Raw genomic sequence first — 15,195 nt, forward strand, 5'->3', positions numbered from 1 at the left:
CACCTTTGGAAACAAATTTGTCCCCAAAATATGGTTAAGTAGGTACACACACACACACACACACACACACACACACAGTCAGAAGCCTATATATCAGGTATTTTTTGTTAAGGTGTCGAAGGTAAAGTGATAGAAGAGACAGAAGGTGTGAGAAGAGATCCTAAGGAACATATAACTCAATTGTGCATGCTTACAAAATGAGGACCCATATTGTTTTTATACATACCAAAGTACCAAAACTGACATGTTCAGATATCCCCGAACTACAGATAAGTAAACACTCTCTCTAAAGTAAACTTTAAATTACAAAAATGTAATATTCTTCCTCTTTAACTTCAAACATGCATCTTCAAGTATCAACATTTAACAGAATCATTTCCAAGTAAAGAAAATAGCTTCCATTCTGCTTCTCCTCATAAAGTGAAAATGAGGAGAAGCTCTATGGAGCAATGATGAGTCATAAAGTAATTGAAATTGGGCTGCGAGTAATTTTCACTTTGACGAGTAGTTAGTCACATTAGGGCTTTAAGGGAAATACAGCAGGTTGTTTGAGGCTGGAGCTCCAACAGGCAGCTAAAATGATGACTCGCTGTAGTGTCCAGAACGGCTCTGTATAGTCAGGAGACTTTCAGAGCAGATGATGTGGTGTGTTTTATTTAAGCGCAACATTGCTTAAATAGCTAATAAAAGAGGTAAAAGGTACACTTTTGGACCTTATTTACCCATAAAAGGTGCATATTAGATACATATTAGTACCTAAAGTGTACTAGTTCCTAAATGTGACCTTGTACCTTTTTTTCTGAGAAGGTAGATGAACACATAAAGTGTTCCTTTACAGAGCAGCAACGTATCACGACTGACTGGACTGAAACAAATATTTGGTGGATCATCTAAAAAAAGAACATTTGCCAGGTTTCTTAATTTTACATCACCAAACCATTCGATACTATTTCTGACTATATTTTGTCTCATAGTACTGTGTGTAATCTTGAGCACCATTTCATTATTATTTTAATATACTTTATTAACTGCTTTTACACTTTTACATCTGCCGATATATACATTTGTTTGTGTAATCTGAGGAAAAAAGAACATCCAAGTACATCAATGAACTGTCATGTAGCAAATATACATTTTGTTTAGAGTTATGACTGAAATGGTTTCTTTACACTTATATATCCCGTGACAGGTTTGATTCAGCTGTGCTCATATTCACCATGTGAACATAACAGTGCATATCAATAATAGCTTCCTTATCACATCATCTGCATAATCTAATGAATCATCAGAAGTCACTTACATTTTTCTCCCTTCAGTCATCAGGTTTGCTGAAGATGTATTATGTTTGATTCAGGATTCATAACTTAGAATGAACAACAGAAGTAATTGTGTAGGGTGTGGTGTAATGTATCTATGTAAACAATGCATATCATACTGGTATCTGTTTAGTCTCACTCTCAGTAGCCCTCAGTCATATGTTCAACATTGTCACAGACCTTCCGCTATGGATTTAAACAACAAAACCTGAATCAGGAATCTGAACAAGAGCACCACTCATGACGCATGGTGTCTTTCCTGTCACTTTCCTCATCATTTCGATCATCTTGTTTTTGACAAAGAAACTAGAGACTAAATATGATATCATGTCCACTTCCATGTCAAAGGCAATGAAGTAGGGAAGATAAGGCGGTTTGGTCACAAGATAACAATGTATTCATGTATTTTCTTTTGTCTCTCTTTTTTTCCATCTTTATCAGAATGTCTTTGTTGGTGAGCTTAGTAATAGACAGTTGTAGTGGCACTGAGGAATTCCTTCCTTGTCTGTGCATCTACATTTCCTTGCAATCACTCCATGAAGGCAACAGACATATAACCTCAGAATCTGTCTACCTCTCTTTGCAGAAAATGTTCTGTGAACTTTTAGTTAAATGAGACAATTGCGCACTCTCAATAAGCATAATCTTTTTCGCTCTATTTTTCAAATACTCAAAGACGGGCAGCAATGAGATATCCGCAGGCTTTGGGTGGAAAAACACATAGTTTGATTTTGCTTATTGATACACACACCTACACCCATAGAATGTAAAAACAGCACCTGCATTTCTGTTTACACGTCACCCTCTTGTAATGTACATCGAGTGTCCCTCTATCAGTTCTATCTGATTGCAAAGGAAAACAATGCAGCCATCATTCCTAAACACACATTCCTCTTCATCTCTTAAAATATCAGCTTCTGAGAAATATAGGCAGAGCTTTTATTTAAAATCTGTGAAACAGTGTGTTTTCAAAAGTGAAAGAGGACCGATTACAGACAGCTGTGGCACTCCAAATGTGCCTCTCCACCCCATGGTTAGGACAGCAGTTAGTGAGGGACTTCCTGCATGGAAAGCTGTGTATGTTTTCCTTCAGTGAATTGAACATCCTGCAGATCTTAAATTCCAGTCAGCAGTAAACTCCCTGACCTCTGAGCACAAAATTAGGCACATCATATAAGCAAAAGACAAGAGGGAACGGAAGAACTGCAAAACAGAACAGAACGATAATGATAAAAGAAAAATAGAGACAGGGGGCAAATGAAGGATAATTCAAACTTACACATTTTCTGTGTTGCATTTTTTGTAATTATTCATTGTATGAAATTTTTTTCAACAGCAATATTTTTTTAAGCTAGTCATAGTTTGTAAAGTAAACAAACTATTTCTAGCTATTTATTCCTTACCTGACCATATGTTATTTTGTAGTCAGGTTAATTAAAATTAAAAATTAATTTGCCAAATTACAAAATGTTTTTTGCTTAAATAAAACCAGTTCATTTATGTTACAACATGGAACACATTTGTTAGGTTATGTGATGACAAACATCTTCTTTTGCACTATAGCTAATCACAGAAAAATGTGGGACAATGAACAAAGCAACCCATATAAATAGATCCAGTCATCGTATTTTAATGCTCTTACATATATGTGAGATCCATTTGTTTATTATGACGCATAAATGCAATAAAAGGGATGATCTTGTACTGTATTATACCATTCTATGTCTAATAACACAGATATGTAAACAGCCATGAAAGTGTCAGATTTCATCTGCTATTACATGGACAGGGTTGTCAGTTACAACATATGCAGTGAACCCTATCTGCCAATGTGTTTATTGAGCTATTATCAAATGACTGATGAAACAAACTACTCACCAGTCAACATATGTTCCTGATTTGCAGGATTTATTTGATTTGAAACCATGTGTTTTCTGTTTTGAAATGATTATGGAGGTTTGCAACAGAGCATTATTTGCAGATCACAAACATTAGAGTTTTGGTGAAACAGTATGATTTTACAAATGTATATTTTGAGCTTCAAGAGTGGTGAATTGTCCTGGGGCGATGAGTTCTTTTTTCATAAGGTACAATTTCCTATTTAATAAAATATACTGCTTCATATAACTAACATGGAAATAAAATATGTGCCTTCTGCCTTCTCATACCACAGTCACAATTCTATATATTCAGCTATATATTCAGTGTTTTTAAACCTCTTCCTCTTGTCCTGAAATACTCCCATATTGCCAGTCATCTATCAGAAAAAGCTTAAAGGTAAGTGGCGTCCCCTCATTACCTTGAAGCGCTGGTTCTGCCTTAGGTTCACAGGTGCACAGCAATTGATAAATCCAGAAATGCCATACTATAATGTAATGTATAATGTATTTCTCTATGCATTTTTTTAGTGTACAGAATGTAAAATGTTTATGTTCTGACCAGTGTTGACACTTGACATATCTGAATGCCTCTAAATAAACTATTCTGGAATACGTGCATATTAAGATTTTTTCTTCTGCTTCTCATTTCCTGTGTTTCCCTTTGTCTGAAATCATATGCTTTATCTGGAGTATTATTGTGTACAGCTCTCAAAGGATAGAGTTGTTTCCCAGAGCTGATCACATGATCCTATCATGTGCAATGAAGTTGTTCTCCTATTGGTCGGTTACTCCACTATGCCACATTTGCGCATCACTTTTTTGGGGTTGTTTTACAGATTGGGGGCTGGAAGTTATATATGTATATGTAGTGTTCATTTTTATATGTGGTTATAATTGTGCGACCCCCCCCCCCCATCATTTCCCTTATTTTTGTTGGTAATGGAGGAGAGGCCAAGGAAATCACAATGCCTAATCACTTGAACAATGTGAGTGAATGTGTAGCTTTCTGAACAATGCGACACCACATGATGTTGTGGGTGGAAAATAAATCTCAAAGCTCAAGCACACTCTCCCTCTGTTGTATTCTTTCTCGACTTTTTAGCTCTCCTTCATGTACCATGTCTGTCAGCGACTTCTTTACTGGCTTTTAGGTGATGTCTCCGATAATCAAGAAACAGTAAACACCACAAACAGTCGACTATGGAAAACGTCCCGTGCAATGACCATTATAAATGCTATGTCTTTAATCTCTTTCGCTTTAGACGTCGGGCTGCGGGATTGCAGCTGTGTGGCGGGTGCCACCAGACTGTTCATGTCTTGCTTTGTGTGTATGTGCATGCCTGTGTGTGCGAGCGAGCGAGCGATCCCTTGAGGCTCTCTCCCTCAGCCCTGGCTCCCTGATTCGGTGTGTAAAAGCACCCCTGAATGATGGATTACTGTGTCAGTGCGGCCTGCGAAGGATTAATTTGTTTCATTGATTTCTCTTTAGGCAGAATGCCAGCGTTTGCTGCTTCCCACCTCCTTCCCGGAGACTCCCGGCCATAATAGACGGTAATGGCCTAAGACAAATCAACCTGTTTCTTGTAAAAATAGCAGCAAATAACCCCTGACTTTGCCTCACGAGCGTAAACCAGGGAGAAGCTTGATTCTGACAGCCACATTCACAGCGGGCATTAACCCCAGGAGAAAGCTCGCGCTCCACTTGAACAAAGCCATAAGTCTTGAATACTTACATCCCCCACTCATAGCTCAGAATGGTTTCAAAAAAGAATTTTCAAAAAAACACCATTTAGTATGTTTTTTAAGCCTTTCGAATTACGGGGACATAGGCAGTGTCCTCATAAACCACCTTCATATTGTAATACCTCTGTCATACCCATGTCATTATACAAATTTGTGTCCTCATAAACCACATAAACATGCACACACACACACAGTTCAGTTTTCAGTTTAGAAATCTGAGTGCAGTACTTTGAATGAACAGTAGGGAATTACAATTTGAATGGTCAATTCAGGTTACTGCTCAATTAGTCTCAGCCTCAGTTGTGAAACCCATGGACCGTTGGATGAACGTCTGATTCATATGGCACACAAAAGTGGAAACACTTCAGGAAACACTTTCTGCCTGGAACAAAAGATGCCGTGGTGCCAAACCCCCTCATTAAAGAAGAAAGCCGTCGTGTTTACAACTGTGACGACGAGCGCTTATCAGGATCAACTAAAGGCTGGATTTTCAAAAGTATGTGAAATATTTAAAGTTCCGAGAGTTTTACACAGAGTCTGTTATTGTGGCGACATTTCCATGCCCCAAACGTGACGCTGAATGAAACGAACTGTGATTGGTTGGCCTTAGCCAATGAAGGCTGCCGTGGATTCCAGGGGAACGTTCAAGCTCACAACGTTTTGCTACGGTTTCCGGGTTGAACAACATGTTTCCTGGAAACGGTGTGCAACAGGGTTTGAGATATGTTTTCTCTTGTTTAGTGGGTGTGTCAAAAATGTCAGCCCAATCAGCAGCAACATGTATAAACCACGCGGTATAAAGAGACAGCTCACACAATGGGTCCAAGTGAAGTCGTTCACAAATGTGTCCGCTGCAGCTTGGTATATGCAGCAACTGAAGATATTAGAAGACACATGTTCGTTGTAAGAGTTTTATAATAATTATAGTATAGAGATTTTTTTTAAAACACCTAGTAATATTAAAAGCAGTATAGTCCATATATTGCATATCAACATGATGATGATGAATTTGAAAGTAAATGTAATTAACATCAATAAATAAATTCACAAGAGCAAGTATATTGTTTGCACCTGTTTATTGACACTAAAGGCAAAATAACTGAAATAATAAGAGCACAAGTATAAATCTGGAACTTCTTTAAGTCTGTCTAAATATCATGTAGTAATTGCAATGCCTTCTGGTCCATATCTTTTCCTTAGGAAGGTGTGCTAGACACTGATTAATGTAACATAAAAATACTATACATATTTATATATTTTGCTATTGTATCGTGGAATGACACATTCATAAATGTTTCTATGCTCCTTATATAATGGTAAATATTACAATATCATAGCACAACAACAGTGATCAGCAATAATGATAAGCCTAATACTCACAATAAAAATAATAAGGTCATATAGATCATAACACAGTCTCGAAGGTAAGAAGTGGATTATCCTTCACCTGAAATGTTTGTCTTTTCATCCTGAAATGCGAGGCAAATGTTAGATCACAATAATTACGAACCACAAACTAAATATACTTTAATTTTCTTGTTTTTTGTTTTCTTTCCTTTTTCCTTTGTATATACAGAATAATTGAAAATGCAAACAATACATTTTTACATGCATTTAAGAACATACTAAAGATATTTTAAATCTGATGTCTGACGAAAATTCTAAAACATTTCCTGGTGAGATTTTTTTTAAAACACCCACTATTATTATGTATATTTTTAATATAACATTGCCTAGTAATATTAATATTAATTTGTCCTTTGGATGAGACGTTAAACCGAGGTCCTTCGAAAAAGAGTAGGGGTGTTACCCCGGCATCCTGGCCAAATTTGCCCATTGGCTTCTGACCATCATGGCCTTCTAATCATCCTCACACACTAATTGGCTTCATCATTCTGTCTCCTCTCCACCAATAAGCTGGTGTGTGGTGGGTGTTCCGGGGCACTATGGCTGCCGTCGCATCATCCAGGTGGATGCTGCACACTGGTGGTGGTTGAAGAGATTCCCCCTTGTATGTAAAGCGCTTTAAGTGCCTTGAAAAGCGCTATATAAATGTAACGAATTATTATTATTATAGTAATATTAAAAGCAGTATAGTCCATATAAATTTCATGATGGTTCTTCACTAATCAAGTCCTGAATGTTTGACACCTTGTTTTTTATTGTGTCAAGTTTTTATTTCATTTACACCAGGGCTGATTTCAAATAATTTTGATATGAATACATTTATCCCATTCCATTTGCCACTTTTGCAACAAGACATATTCATTCAGGTTTGAGTTCTCGGTCTTCTCTCGCAAAAATGATTTACTGCCCTTCCACTGAATGCACTGCAGTGCAAACACTCAACACACATTTTTTTTTTTTTTTTTACTTCAAACCAAATCAATCCTAATGCCCTTTTGACCTTGTCTAGAAACAAAGTTCTTCAACACTGATGCTGTGGGTGGAATTAGGTAATCTCAGCTATGATAGCTCATTGCTAGCCTCTTCTCAGGCTCCTTGCTGTCAAGAGCTGTGTTCCTCTCAGAAAAACAACAGTTCTCAGGGGTCCTTACATCCTTAAGTGCCTCCAGAAAAGGTTAGTTGTCAGGTAATTGTCCAGCTGCGGTTGGGCTTATCTTAATCACAGTGCTTCAGCTTAAGCCTGGGTCCGTGTTATGAAGAGGCTAACGGTGCTAAAGAGGAGGGTGGCTAGCTCATGTGTTTTGTTGTTCTTTTTCTCTTTTTGTGCCCGCCTGGTGTGCTGAGATAGCCAGAGCAAAGTTAGTGTCAAGCTACAACACATAATGTGGGCAAAGTGTTGGACTACTGTTGATAAAAACAACAATATTTCATACAGAAGAAAAACAAAAAGAACAAATGCAATGGAAACGCAGCAACACCTTTGAGCCGTCTAGAACCAAACAAGCAAGTCAAGGCACAATCCATTTGTCATGGTTTGTTATGTATATCTGTAAAGTGCAGTAACTTGAGGGGTTTTTGAAACCTTTGATGTTGCCACTGAGTCACTATTAAAGGGGTTTTGTTGGAGGAAAACTGTATTCAGGATCCATAGCAATACAGGGTCCTTTGGTAACATAAAACAACAACAACTAAGAAAGGCCTCTAACAAGGGTCAGCAAATGGTCACAAACATCTATTAACTCAAAATAAAGCAAAATTAAAACACACAAAAAAGCACAGATCGCTGATCATAGAAACATTAAAAATGTAAACCAGGTTCATTCAACCGTTGCAGCCATTCATTCTGATGTAGTTTGCAGCAGTGTCATTTTGCTCCACCAACGTAAAAGGTCGAACACAAACTATAAAATATTTGTCGGGGGTCCATCAATAATCTTGACATGCCAAACCATACAGTACAAAGCTAGAGGCAGAATGAAGTGTCTCAACAATAGCATCTGGCACACATGTTGACCCAGAGGCCAAAAGGTTAGCAGCCAGACTCCTCTACCCATCCCCACCATGCTTTCATATGTTCATTTGATGGTCGCTGTGGCAATTACAAAGGTATACTTCAGCCAGGTCTAATGGACTAGGGGCAAAGAGCAAAGCCTTTACAGTGGGGACCCAAGTCAAAGGTTAGCATGGCCATAAGACTGATTATGGAGCATTCGATGAAATGACAGCAGTGTACAGGCCAAACTGCTCATCTTTAAGCATAGCCTACCTATGAGCAAGCCTTATGGAAAACACATTAATGATCATTTAAGCCGTCATGTGGTAGATGCTGTTTTTGTTGTCTAGATTGCAGCTGGCTCTTAATGACTATTAAATATGAATGGCCAAGGTCATGAGGGTCACAGTCTGCATTTTGAGTGTATGACCAGTGCCACATGTAAAGGTTAAAATGGAATTGCTTGTGCCAAGTTTATGAAGAGCCCCATTTATGCAGGCCAGCAGGGGTGATTTATGACTGGAGATAAGAGGAAGGATGGGTGGAAAACTCTTTCTTTTTCAAATGCAATCAGCTTCTGTAAATACGCAGCTTACTTATATCCATCACGCTGTCACAGGGAATCGCCGTTCCCTTGCTCAGATGAAATAACAGCTTTTGTCTGAGTACAGACAACTGTGCTTTCGAAAAACAGTTTTAGTATTTGTGTAAGTGTGTGTGAGTGATATGAAGTCCACTTTCCAAGATCCATAAGACAATATTTATTAGCCTATGCAATTACATCATTCTGAGCAAACAGTATACCATATCACAACATATTTAAAAGTAATCACTCATTTAATTCTCTGTGTAATCCATTGTAACAGCAGTACTACGTAAGCAGACGGCATAGTTAAAAGGATGGATTGCCTCTTAAAGCAGACTCTGCTCATTCAATTGGCCATATAAAAGGAAAACTATATTTTACTTGGCATCTGATTCAGAAGCGACTGCATGTCTCATCATTACTACCTGCCCTCATAACTAGATAAAGTTATTGCATACTTGGTCTGGTTTAATTAGGTTTAAAATAATTGATCTTCATTAAACTGAACTTTTGGGATTCATAATGCGTCCAAAATGTAAATTTGATCTGCTATCAGGACAGACTCATATTCACAGCTGAAACCAGGAGGCTTTGTGACTGAATTGCACAGCCAAGAACATTTGTGGGTCTTTGGCCCTTAAATCTGAAAACCACTCAGTGGTAAGATCTTTGTGAAACTGCACCCCAGTGGCTCAGGGTCTGGCTGAAATGGAAAAAATGAATGGGAGATGTGCTTTGAACTCTTTGCCAAAACGGAAACACGGTCTAGTGCTGCTCATTTTAACGAGTCGCAAGGACTATTTTTGTTCCCTCATATAGTAATAAATTTGGTCTTTCCTTTTTATGTAAGCTTAAAGTTTTTCTAGATGTGGATCAAAGGGTGATAATGCGGTAAACCATACGCATCAATACCTTTCAGCTCATGCCTCTCAATATCACACACAAAACCTGTTTCATTTTTACTATATGTTGCATTTGGACTTCACCAACCAACTTTGTGTTGAAAGAATGAAAATATATGAATCACTGTGGGAAAAGTAAAAAAATTTTTTATATAACAAACCAAAATATTGGTTTGATGACTGACATTTGAAATAGGGCATAGAGCGGATGTAATTTAAGTCTAAGTACACTCTTCCCTCTTTTCACACACCCCTCTGGGTGACTGTTATTAATGATATTTCCTCTTGTCATATTATGTCATATGGGACATTTAAACAACGTCATCTCCTGTAAGGGCCCTACATTCTGCCAGTAGTCAGAGCACAAATCATCAGCATATCATATTAGAATACTGTTTGAAATACGGCTGAATGATTCGTGTGAATTTTCTTCATGAGTATGTGTGATGTTTTGTTTCTTATTGGGATGGATCAGGTACTCTTTGAAGACTTCCCACCTGGATGTTGGTTTGTTTGTTCAAGGAACAGAGCTTTGCATTAAATTATTATTTTATCAATAGCGTGATCAATAGTGTCAGCCCGCCGCTGTGTAATTATTCTAGCCTCCTGTATCAATAAAGCTGTCATGCTTGATCTCCTGGTTGTGAACAGGCTGAAAACAGTGTCAAAAACCATTCAAATGTCTTTTCTGACAAACAACATTTCTAGCTTTAGGATTTTTAATGACGTTAAAAGTTATCGAGAATAAGAACCCAGGCTATCTTAAGGATATCGCAGAACAGCTGCACTAATGATCAGACCAACACCATGATAGTGAGTGTGATATTGTTTACATTCAAAATGTCAATAAACAAAAACTTTATATTCCCTTACCTACATTTCTGACACAATCTTGGATGGAGGAATGTGTAATGTTCATATGTCTTGTTTGTCACAATAATGTAACTAAAGTCTTTCCACTATATTCTCACTCCACACAAATGTGTAAGTACAACCACCATGCTAACACATTGCAGCAGCAGGAGCATCAGAAGCAATGAGGCAGTTTATATCAGGGGATTGTGTTTCACAGTCTAGCTCTCCTGGGACAAACTGGCCTCAGCCAATAACACTTAAGACCTGGTACAGAAAAACGCAAGATCTTTTATTGCCACTCATCATTCATGTAATATCTGGCAGCATTTGTGATTACAGAACAAGTGATTGACTAACTAGACACTTGGGTGGTGAGTTACGACCAGGCTTACCTTCTAGTTCGACATGGGACATCTGCGTCGACAATAACTCTTCCTTCCCACTTCAACAGTAAATCACAGAAAACGCCAAAGATGGAACAGTTAAATAATAACCTCAGATTTATTGTAAATCTGTCACAAAATTAACATTACGGTCAGGCCACTTCAAGATGAAGAGAAAGAGGATGGAGAGGTGATCGATAGGAAAATAGATGAGAGTATTGATATAGTGCAAGAGAGAGAGAGAAACGGAGAGCACAGGTAGGTTGATCGACCACCTGCACTAGAATCAATGAACTCAGGCGAAGTGGAGAGAGTCTGTATGGTAGTGAGATAGTGAGGTGCTGAAAACTGCCAACCATGGGCGACAGGAACCTTATCAGGACAAATATGTGACCTCACGGACAATGTCAACATCTCCAAAAGAGAGAATTTATAACAAACAACAATGATAAAAACATGTTGATAAATGTTTGGCTTTACATTTTAGACATTGTTCAGACACTTTAGAAGAAGTTACATTAAAGGGGTCATCGGACGCTTTATAAGGTGTTTGAACATAAATGTGTGTTGGAAGGTTGTGTACACATCCATCCTATAATGATAAAAATCCACCCAGTGTTTTTTGTTAAATCCCTATTTTAAAATCCCCTTTCTCAAATCAGGCTGTTCTGAGATTCCTGTCAGAATGGCATAGTTCTGCATAGGCCGCTCCTATGATAGTTGATTGACAAGACTGCCTTACCTTAGACCCGCCCTGTTGACTCCGGTGCAGGCGAAAACAAGAACATCTTCGATTAAGCGATTGAAGTGTTTAGTTGTTGGCACTAGCATAGCCAGAAATGTTTAAGTGGGTGGTCCTACATAAAACTGGGTGGGCCAAGTGTGTAGCATAACTTTATGTCAAATTGCCAACAAAAAATACAGCACCAAGGTTCATTACACAGTACTTCTACAGCAAGCATTAACATTAGTAATTTGTTATGTTAATGTTCATTTACTAATAGGACATTATTAAAATTAAAAGTTGTATCTGTTAACATTTGCCTGAGCTAAGGTTAACAAAGATGAATAAACACGGTAATAAATGTATCTTAGTTAATGCATTAACTAACGTTAAGGAAGTATATTGTAAAGCATTACCTCAGTGTGAAACAACGGGGCTTCGCACATGATTTCATAATCAATCTTCTCTGTCAGTTCACGCACATCGAGAACCGCAGAAATGTGTGCGGCTGCAAATTATGCAGTTTGTTGGGGCGACTAGGATCTAGCACGTTTATCTGTTTCTGTCCACAAAGGATGCATCTGTTTAGCGGATCAAACACTGTACCTATGCTAATATGATGTTTCAAACACACTTGGTTCAGAAGTTTCCGATCGATAAATCCAGCACCCGCAGGTGGTCTGTCGGGTTTCATTTGTAGACGGTTCGGATTTATTGCTAAGACTTTTACTTTTTAAAGAATTGATCTTATTTATGTTTGCTTCACTAGGCTATTTTCAAATTTAACTTCACAAATACGCGCATTTTACTATTATATCCTTACGTCGTAAACATAACATTGTGGGACTAACAGAAACGGACGAATCATAATTTTGACAAGCGTGAAGAGGGAAAACTAAGAAACAACCTGTAATTGACCACGAACACAACGCTACACTACTGGTTGTTGGATGTAATAATGAATATAGCAGTCGTCATTTACTCCCAACATCTGAGCTGCTGAAGATGCAGAGGATTAACGTTAATTTCGTTTTTGAAGGAAATGCGCCGATCCTCGATCTGCCTAAATGCGTCTGTGTTCGTACAAATCATTTGTGATCCAGCTTCATCTACAGAAGAAGTGAGTATAAGGTTTTTTTTATGAATCTCTGCAAATCAACATTCTTTCTTAAAAGCCAGTTTCGCGGCTGAAGTTTACAGTCTGCTCGTCACCCCACTGAAGAGAGGGGCGGGGTCAGCAGAGCTCATTAGCATTTAAAGTGACATGGACTAAAAAACAGCTTGCAGAAAACAAAGCTGATTTTGACAGGGTAAAAAGGGAGTTTTTTACACTACCATTGAGAAATTTTAACCAAAGCATGTTATAGACTTTTCATTAAGAAGACCTTAAAGAATCATATCAACTTGTGGAAAATGGGCATCTGACGACCTCTTTAAAGTAACATATTCATTGGTTTGTGTGCTCCCTCAGTTAAACTACAGCACTGTATAACATTATTAATTACAACTCACAGAATATCAATTGTTGTCCTTTTCATAATTCCGTCATCATTACCATCATTTATATTCATTCATGCATTTGGCAGTCTTTTTTACCCAAAGCAACTAACATTGCATTTGAATTTGCATACATTTTGCCAATATGTGTGTTCGAAAAAGAATCAAACCCATGAAGACGGTTGTTTAGAAGTGGTTTAGTTGACATGTAATAATGTCATCAAAGTGATCAAAAAGAGTCTGATTCAACCCACAACTAGTTTGATGCTTTTTTGACACTGCTCCGTTAATGTTTTTGAATGAGCTGGTTCATAAAAGTCATTTGTTTGTAAATCTAGCAAATGATTATGGAAATTAAACTTAACACCAAATAATTTTGCTACTTATTTTTATTCATTGAAATAAGTAGCAAAGAGAGCCTGGAAAACTTGCCCTCCAGCTTGCTACTTAGTAGTGTTTTGGGTGGATCAACCAGTAGAAATCAAACCAAATGAAAACATTAAAATACAACAAGGAGCTGTTTTTATGTCTGTATTGTTGTGCAAATCAGTAGTCCATATGTCAAATCCATTTTTCACACATATTTATTAAAATGCTGACCCTGGAGTGATTTTTCAAACATGGAAATTGCTCACCATGAAAGATCTTGGAGCAGCAGTGTGCAGCACAGTAAAAGCCCTGATTCCTTTGATGGATATTTGGAAGCCACTGTTCAGTGGTAGAAAACAAGGAGGTGGTCAGCAGCACCTAAAACATCATACGCTCTTAAAAATGTGTCTCTTTATCTTGTATGGGCTTTTTAAGCTACCTTCTTTCAAAGCTCTGTATTACCCCCAGTTATATGTGGTGGTCCTGGTAGAGCGGCTCGTTGGGGGTGGTTTTTCTTCGACGTCTGCAAGACAGAATTGGACCAGCTGACGTGGACACATCTCTTTAGTCTGAGCTAGAGGAATACACTGCCTGTTTCACACAGCTTTAGGCTAGTTTGCTAGAGAGTCCTGGAAACTGAGCCAAGATGGAGGTTGTTGTGGACAGTTTGAGAGGATTTGCTGTGTACAGGCTGGGACAGAGGGCTTTTATGACTCTTTTATGACTTTTATGATTGACTGTTCTGGAATATTGTAATGAGAAATGTAGTTTAAAGATGGAAACACACAAGAACTCAACCATAAGTATCTCCCAACAGACAGACACAACAACACATGTGCTTTTCCTCTTCCACTGCTCACCTGTCCATTTCCATCTACCGTCTCCTCTCAAAGTCACAGAAGTGCATCTACCTCTACATCTGCGCACCGTATACACACAGGAGACACGTCGCTCGAGTCTGGGTCTACATTCTGCAGCCAGTGTAGACAGCTGCCTGACTGCTCGCTTCTTCCCTTGGCTCCCCCGAGACCTCCTCTCCTGCCATGCCTCTCTTGGAAGGTGATTGATGAGAAGCCATTTCCGTACTTCTCCCTCGCAGACAGCACCCGGCTCTTCTCCACTGATGTACCATGTGAAGACTCATCTCTGAGGGATGGGTTTCTCTTCAAGCCATCAAATGAAGCATCCATGCGCTGGAGGTTGTGCTGGGCCGACTGCAGATGCTGCAGTGGACCAGACCAAAGCCTGACAGTGGTGCGGGTGAGTGAAAACTGGTCTAGCCAACCTGTTTGAGGATGGGAAAGAGGAAAGGGGAGGAAAGAATGTGTGCTATAAGCATTAGGCTGTTTCCAGTGCTCCACAAGACAAGGTTTGTCTAGTTTGGATGCATAGTGGTCATGCAGAATGAGAGACAGATATGTAGGCAATGACTCAGGGAAACCCATTGGAAAGAAAAGTCACAAATGAAATCTCTTTAATATTTCTCCCCCTTTTCCTCAACAATGGGCTAAACTGCTTGACAAATGTTGCTTCTAAGTAA

The sequence above is a fragment of the Barbus barbus genome, assembly GCF_936440315.1.
Source record: "Barbus barbus genome assembly, chromosome: 6".
NCBI lineage: Eukaryota > Metazoa > Chordata > Actinopteri > Cypriniformes > Cyprinidae > Barbus > Barbus barbus.